This window comes from Pteropus vampyrus, unplaced genomic scaffold, assembly GCF_000151845.1.
Source record: "Pteropus vampyrus isolate Shadow unplaced genomic scaffold, Pvam_2.0 Scaffold45, whole genome shotgun sequence".
Taxonomy (NCBI): domain Eukaryota; kingdom Metazoa; phylum Chordata; class Mammalia; order Chiroptera; family Pteropodidae; genus Pteropus; species Pteropus vampyrus.
Window position 1 is genome coordinate 7236815 of NW_011888826.1, and position 6663 is coordinate 7243477.

Here is a 6663-nt window from a genome sequence, read left to right on the forward strand (position 1 = left end):
GATGCCACTGTTTTTCAAATATATGTAAATATTATTGGAATAAATAAAATGCATATCTGTTGTTAAAAATTGCTGAGTTTACAGTAGCTTTTTGCCATTGAGTATTTTGTTAATAATTGAATATTGTAGATATAGCTCCTATCAAGTGGTACTATAAAATTTTCAATTTAAAAAAGAGATCATGATTTTCCAGAAAAGATGGAGTAACAGAAACTAAATTTACACTGCTACCAGAAACAACTGGAAACTGAACAAAATGTATGAAATAATGGTTTGCAAGATACTGAATGCTATGACTGAATTGTGTTCACCCTAAATTCCTGTGTTGAGACCCTAACCCCCACGTGACTGTATTTGGAGACAGGGAGTTTAGAAGGTAATTAAAGTTAAAAGAGGTCATAAAGGTAGAGTTCTAATCCAATAGAAAAAGTGGCCTTACAAGAAGAGGAAGAGAACTCTCTCTCCACTTCCAAAGACACAGCAAAAAGGTTGCCATCTGCAAGCCAGGAAGAGAGCTCTCATTAGACTTCAACTACGTGGACTCTGATCTCAGACTTCCAGCCTCCAGAAATGTGAGAAAATAAATGTCTGTGGTTTAAGCTACCCAGTCGATAGTATATTGTTAAGGCAGCTAGAGGTGACTAAAGACACTGAACTCCCACAGCAAAGGACAATGATCCCTAAGAGATGCAAAACAAACAAGGAGAGCCCTGTGCTGTGCCAGCTTACTCTGTTGAGAGTTTCCAAGCAGGGATGGAAGGGGAGCCCAGGCTGAGCCAGGGGTGACAAAGGAGGTTCAAGTTTGCAGGTCAGAGTACTGAAGGTGAGAGCACTGTATGGAGAGAACTTTGGATTCGTGCGGAAGGTTCCCTCAAGTGTTCAGCTGAATGCCGAGCTGCTCATGCACGTGAAGAAACCACCTGAGTTTGGGGAAAGAACTGCCTGATCATACTCAAGGTAATAATGTCTGACACTTACACACAATCTAAAATAGTGCCCATTTCTGCCAGCCCTACTGGAAAACCTCAAGATTCAGGCAGTATCGAGTAGACTACACAGTAAGTTCTTGCCTCAGTAGTGGGAATAAGTAGCCTGAGAATGAACACCTCTTCGGGTCTGTCTGACAAATATTAAAAACAAGATCTGAAATAATCGAATGGTTTTTAAGTCATTTTTCATCCCGAAACAAAGCTCAAGAATGTTTAGAGGAAAACAAAAATATCGAACACATAACATGATAAAATTTGCAATGTTTAGCATCCAAAAATAAAAAGTTCCAGGCATACACAGAAAGAGGAAAATACAACCTGTATTGAGGTTAAATCAGTTGAAACTGACCCAAAGTGATAAAGATGTTAGAATTAGCATAAAATGCCATTATAAACAGTTATGACTGTATTCTATATGTTAAAAAGTTAAGTAGAGAGATATAAAAACCAAAAAAGACCCAAATTCAACTTCTACGGACAAAACAATAATGTATGAAGTGAAAAATACACTGTGTGATCAGCTAGGAGAACTCTAGCTAAGTGGTTTATTTCACGACCAGCTTTCTCGCTGGGGTTCAAAATGATTTTCTAACCATTATAAGTTACCGTGCATCATGCAATTAGGGGTTGCTTTAGAACAGTCGAGACTGGGAATGATAACTCCTCAATGGTTTAGGGTCCATTTAAATTTACAAATGTAAATTTGTAACGTGCCTGGTCTCGAAACTTACAACTTGACTGGGAAGGCTGAACATTCATAAAGAGAGATGGATGGAGGTTGAGGAGAGAAGGAGAGAGTGAGCGTTTGTGTGGATGTCCTCTGTCCGATGACTTCATTCTGTCGGAGGGCTTTCTTCGTCTGCGGTGAGGCTGAGGCATATCCGTGTGAGATAAAGATGCGGTCCCCGAGCCTCGCATACCGCACCGCTCGGCTCAGCAGATAACTCCAAGAAGGCACAGAGACAACAGTCATTCACCTGTGTGGGGTCCGGTGGGGTTCAGGGAAGCCTCTTGCAGAGAAGTGGTCACAGGAGCCTCAGCTGACCCTGTAGGTCACTGGCTGGTGTTCCCACTGGGGATCAGCTTCCAGAAGAGAAAATTCTGCTGGCTGGAGAGCTGGCGAAACGGATATCAGAGTGCTAAGGAACATATCTGGGTGAGAGAGAGAAGGGAGGGGCTTTGCACAGCCAGGTTGCACAGAGTGGCCCCTAACGCAGTAACGATCCATTTGAATAAATAAATTCTGAGGGGAGTAAAGAAATACTCAAGAAAAATGGAGTTAGTTGACAAACGTTTGAAAAATCATTTTATCGTTTTTTTTCCCAGATGAGTGAAATTAGTACATACTCATCATATAGAATTTGAAAAATTTAGAACACTTTTCAGAGAATATTTAAGAGAATAAATATTATCTATGGTATTTTCATAAATATGTGTGCATACATATGTTTACATGGGTATATGTACATATACGTGTATGTATCTCTATATATACTTATATAATACTTTCAATCTTTTTTCTAGACACGTATTCTCCAGATAAAATTGGAATCATACTCTATATAGGTTCCAAACCTGTTTTAATTTTTATTTGATGTTATGTAGCAGTTATGCTTAAATGCTATTTGAGAATATGGTCTTAATGGCAAAATGGCATCACATCTTACAAATGTAGTTTAATATTTTTACATTATCCCCTATTTTTAAAATATTAGTTACCTTATAATCATGACATGTCCATGTTATATTGAAATTCCTATCGATACATTTTATGTATATTTCTGATTATTTTCTTGCAATGAATTACCAGAAGTTCTATACATTAGAACAAAGCTTATGCCCATATTTTAGGCTTTTTATACTTAGCGTCCTCCTGCTCTCCATGCAGATTGTATTAAAGACTATTTTAGGCAAACATAAAGAACGTGGGTTCTGAAGTCAGAAGTCCCGGATTTGACCACCAGGCTCAGTTATTTACTGGTGGTGTAATCTTCAGCTATTTATAACATCCTTCCAGGGCTCAATTTCTTTACTTGTAAAATGGGAATAATAACACCAATGCCTAGCTTCTAGAATGACTGTGATGATTTAGTAGGCAATACAGAAGCCCTTTGCAAGGTTCTAAGGCTACACAAATGTTAGTTGTTAGTATTATTGCCATGGTTTCAAATCTCATTTCCTCCCTGGTTGCCCATGAAATATGACTGTCATAACCTGGTCCTGTGAGCGACCGTGGAGATCAGGACACCTAGTGAGGCTGTTCTGCAGGGGTAACGGAAATCTCTCTGTAACAGGAATTTATGTCTCCCTGACATCTCACACCAGCACTGCATGGCCTGTGGGGAGAAGGGTCAGAGAGAAATGCGGAGCCAGCCTAACTCATTACCATAAATGTGCTTGGAATTGAAGAAGAGAATCAAGTAAGGGCAAATGGGTTAAAGGCACTGTCTGCAGCTGGCATTTACCTTCTGTGAGATTAAAATGTTCAGCCGAATGAACTGATGTCATATCTCTGTAGATCTGCACAGATACATAATTAAATAAAAATGTAATGCAAATGCAAACTTCTCTCAAGAGAAAGTGAAATTTTTGTTCCTTCTCTGCATATTTGAAAGAATTATAAACATCGAGGGGAAAAGACAAGTGAGGACAAACATCTAAAGATGCATAAAGGTTGGAGAGAGAGCATGCACAGTTGTAGGGATCAGCAAGGGAAGAAAAGGGCGGACAAATTGCCTTCTTAGAATCAGAGTCAGTTGTACTAGCTTTTCTCATATGCACCTCCCTTGGGACTTTGCTAGGTAGGAAGCATACACCAGAGCACAGGAGATTGGGAACTATAACCATTTAAGGAAAGAGAGAAAGAAAAAAGAGAAAGGAGAAGAAAAGAAGGAAGGAAGGAAGGAAGGAAGGAAGGAAGGAAGGAAGGAAGGAAGGAAGGAAGGAAAGACTATAACTGAACATAGTCACAGCAGATGCCTTAAAAAAAAAAGCTTGAGATTCTGGCAATTGAACTTTTAAAAACATAAAACCTCAAACATATTTCGAATAGCTCTGTAGTTTCAGAAGGGATCTAACTGAGGTATGAGAAAGGATTTGGGGCAGAAAGAGAGTTGGACTGAGACAAATTTTATCTTCTTTGAGACATATAAGGATAGTCAGATTGCGCTAGGATGTTGAATCTGGATGTGTCTGAGGGTGGGGAAAGGAAATTCAAGATCATTTTAGATTAATTCAGATCCTGCCATCCTGGGATACACGTGAAATAGAAGCTTAAAGGATAAAACTGAGAATAATTATACAGTGATGAGGGTTTCCAAACATTTTCCGAAGCATTAAAATATTTTTATGAACTATTTATTAATCAGAAAACTAATCGATAATCAGTTTCATCCATTCATTCATTTAATTAGCATTGTGACTCTGAGGTGACATTTGAACTGGCCAGTAAAAGATAGAAATTAATTGTACAGACAGAAAAGAGGGAACAAAATGACTATCCATAGAAGCATGCCAGACAATCCAATTTTTACTCCAGCTCAGACAGAGTAACGGAGGATCCATGCTCAGGAAACTCATGTCCTTATTGCCTTGTTTATTGTGCAGCCCCTCACCTCAGGCCACTTTTCTTCTACCCAGCATTCGATCACACCTAACATATGCTCAACGAACTTTCCCCATGAAAAAGCCTTCGAATTGAATTATTTTATGTAATAAGTAAAGGAGAAAGGCAACTACTCCCTGCCAGGCACTGTGACGTATGTGGTACCTAATTTATTTTATTCAGTCTTCGCAACAAATTTATTTAGTAACTGGCGCTCAGGTTTAATAGTTTTACCAAGAAGCGAGCATTTTGAATCCTGCTCCAACTCCTTTCTTTATACTTTTCTGGATATATTTTATTTCCAGTAGTGGCAGGGGTAGGTTGCTTGGACCAACCATCTTACTGAAAACAGCTAAAATGAATAAGTAAATTAATAGTTTGTTAATATTTATATATAATTTATTATATATTTATTTGTAAAGATACTGAGGAGCTGAGAAAATACTAGACCAACATTGCAAGAGAACCCCACTCAAAGAGGTAAATAGCATGAGCACATGGAAGACACTTTTGTCTTGAGATAATTTTCTGAGACTACAAAAATTGAACTTATGTTTTGATGGCTTTATGAGATATGGGGACAGAAAGTAAAACAAGATCTGCATAAGGTGGAAGGTCTAACAGAAAATTCCTCAAAAATGAGCTGGGAACTCAAAGGATTATACTCAGTATAATGGTGAATTGGGAGTGGATCCGCCCTCTCAAGGTATCGAAGACCAAATGTGAATGACCTGGATCTTGCATGAAATTGCAAGTCTTGAATTTCAATTAAGGTGATTTCAATATTTTCAGTTTCTTCAGGTACTGGGAAGAAGCAAAAGCAAATGCTCTTTGGGAAAAGTATCTTAATTCTAAAACACAAATTATTCCTACAAACAATTGTTTAGGCATAATTACCACAAAGATGACCAGGCATAAAAGAAAATTAGACCACATTAGAGATAACCAGGAGAAACAACAGATAATAGAAACAGTCCTAAAAGACACTAATTATTGAAATATCAGAAACAGATTATAAAACAGCTATGCTTAAATAGATGAAAGAATAACTTGAAAGATAGCTATGAGATATAGGTAACTTTAAAAGGAAAACCAACAGATTTAAAAAGATATTAGAGCTGCCAGAAATAAAAGCTAAAATTGCTACAATTAAAAACAATGAACTGTTTAACGGTAGTTAGACTAGCTAAAGAAAAGGTCAGTGAACTGGAAGATAAATAAGAAGAAAATTTTCTGCATGTAGCATGGAGAAATAAAAGGGAGGTAACTACATAAAAGAAGATAAGCAATACAAAGGATAGAATAGGAAGAGATAATTTATATTTAACAGGAATGCTACAGAATCTATAATTCTTTAGAATGTCTTTAGAATTTCCTTTTAAGGAGAAAAAAGAGAAATAAGAAAGAGCTAATATTAAAAAAATAAAGTCTTCTTTTGGAAGACTGAAACTGCAGAAAGGCAATAAATCACATTTGCAGAATACCAGGGAATCCTAAGCTGGATAAATTAAAGTAAAATCTAGACAGATATTAGCAAAAACTATGTATATAAAAAAAAATAGAGACAAAGAAAAATTCTTAAAAGCAGTCTCAAAGAAATAGTAGTAGACTTGTCATCAGTACTAAAAGTCAGAAGACAATACCTTCTATGTGCCAAAAGATAGTAACTAGCAACTAGAATTTTCTACAAAGTAAAAATAGTTTTCAAGAATGGAAGTAAAATAAAGTCATTCAGACAAAGAGAGATTTTGACACCTATAGAATCCCACGAAAAGAAATTCTACAGGATTCACTTTAAGCAGAAGAAAAACGGACCCAAGGAAAAGATATAAAAAGCAAAAGAATGATAAAACTTAAGATATGTTAAACATTTAAATACACTTAGTTGAACATTGTGCTAAACAATAGTATTAATATCTCGAGGACTTAAAAAGAAAATAGAAAAAATGTATATTGGTAGCATAAAAATTGGAAAATAAGTAAATAAAACTAATGCATTCAAAATTCCTGCATTATCTTAAAAGGGAATAAAGGTATTGTTTTCAGAATTTGAAAAAGTTATGCATGCAT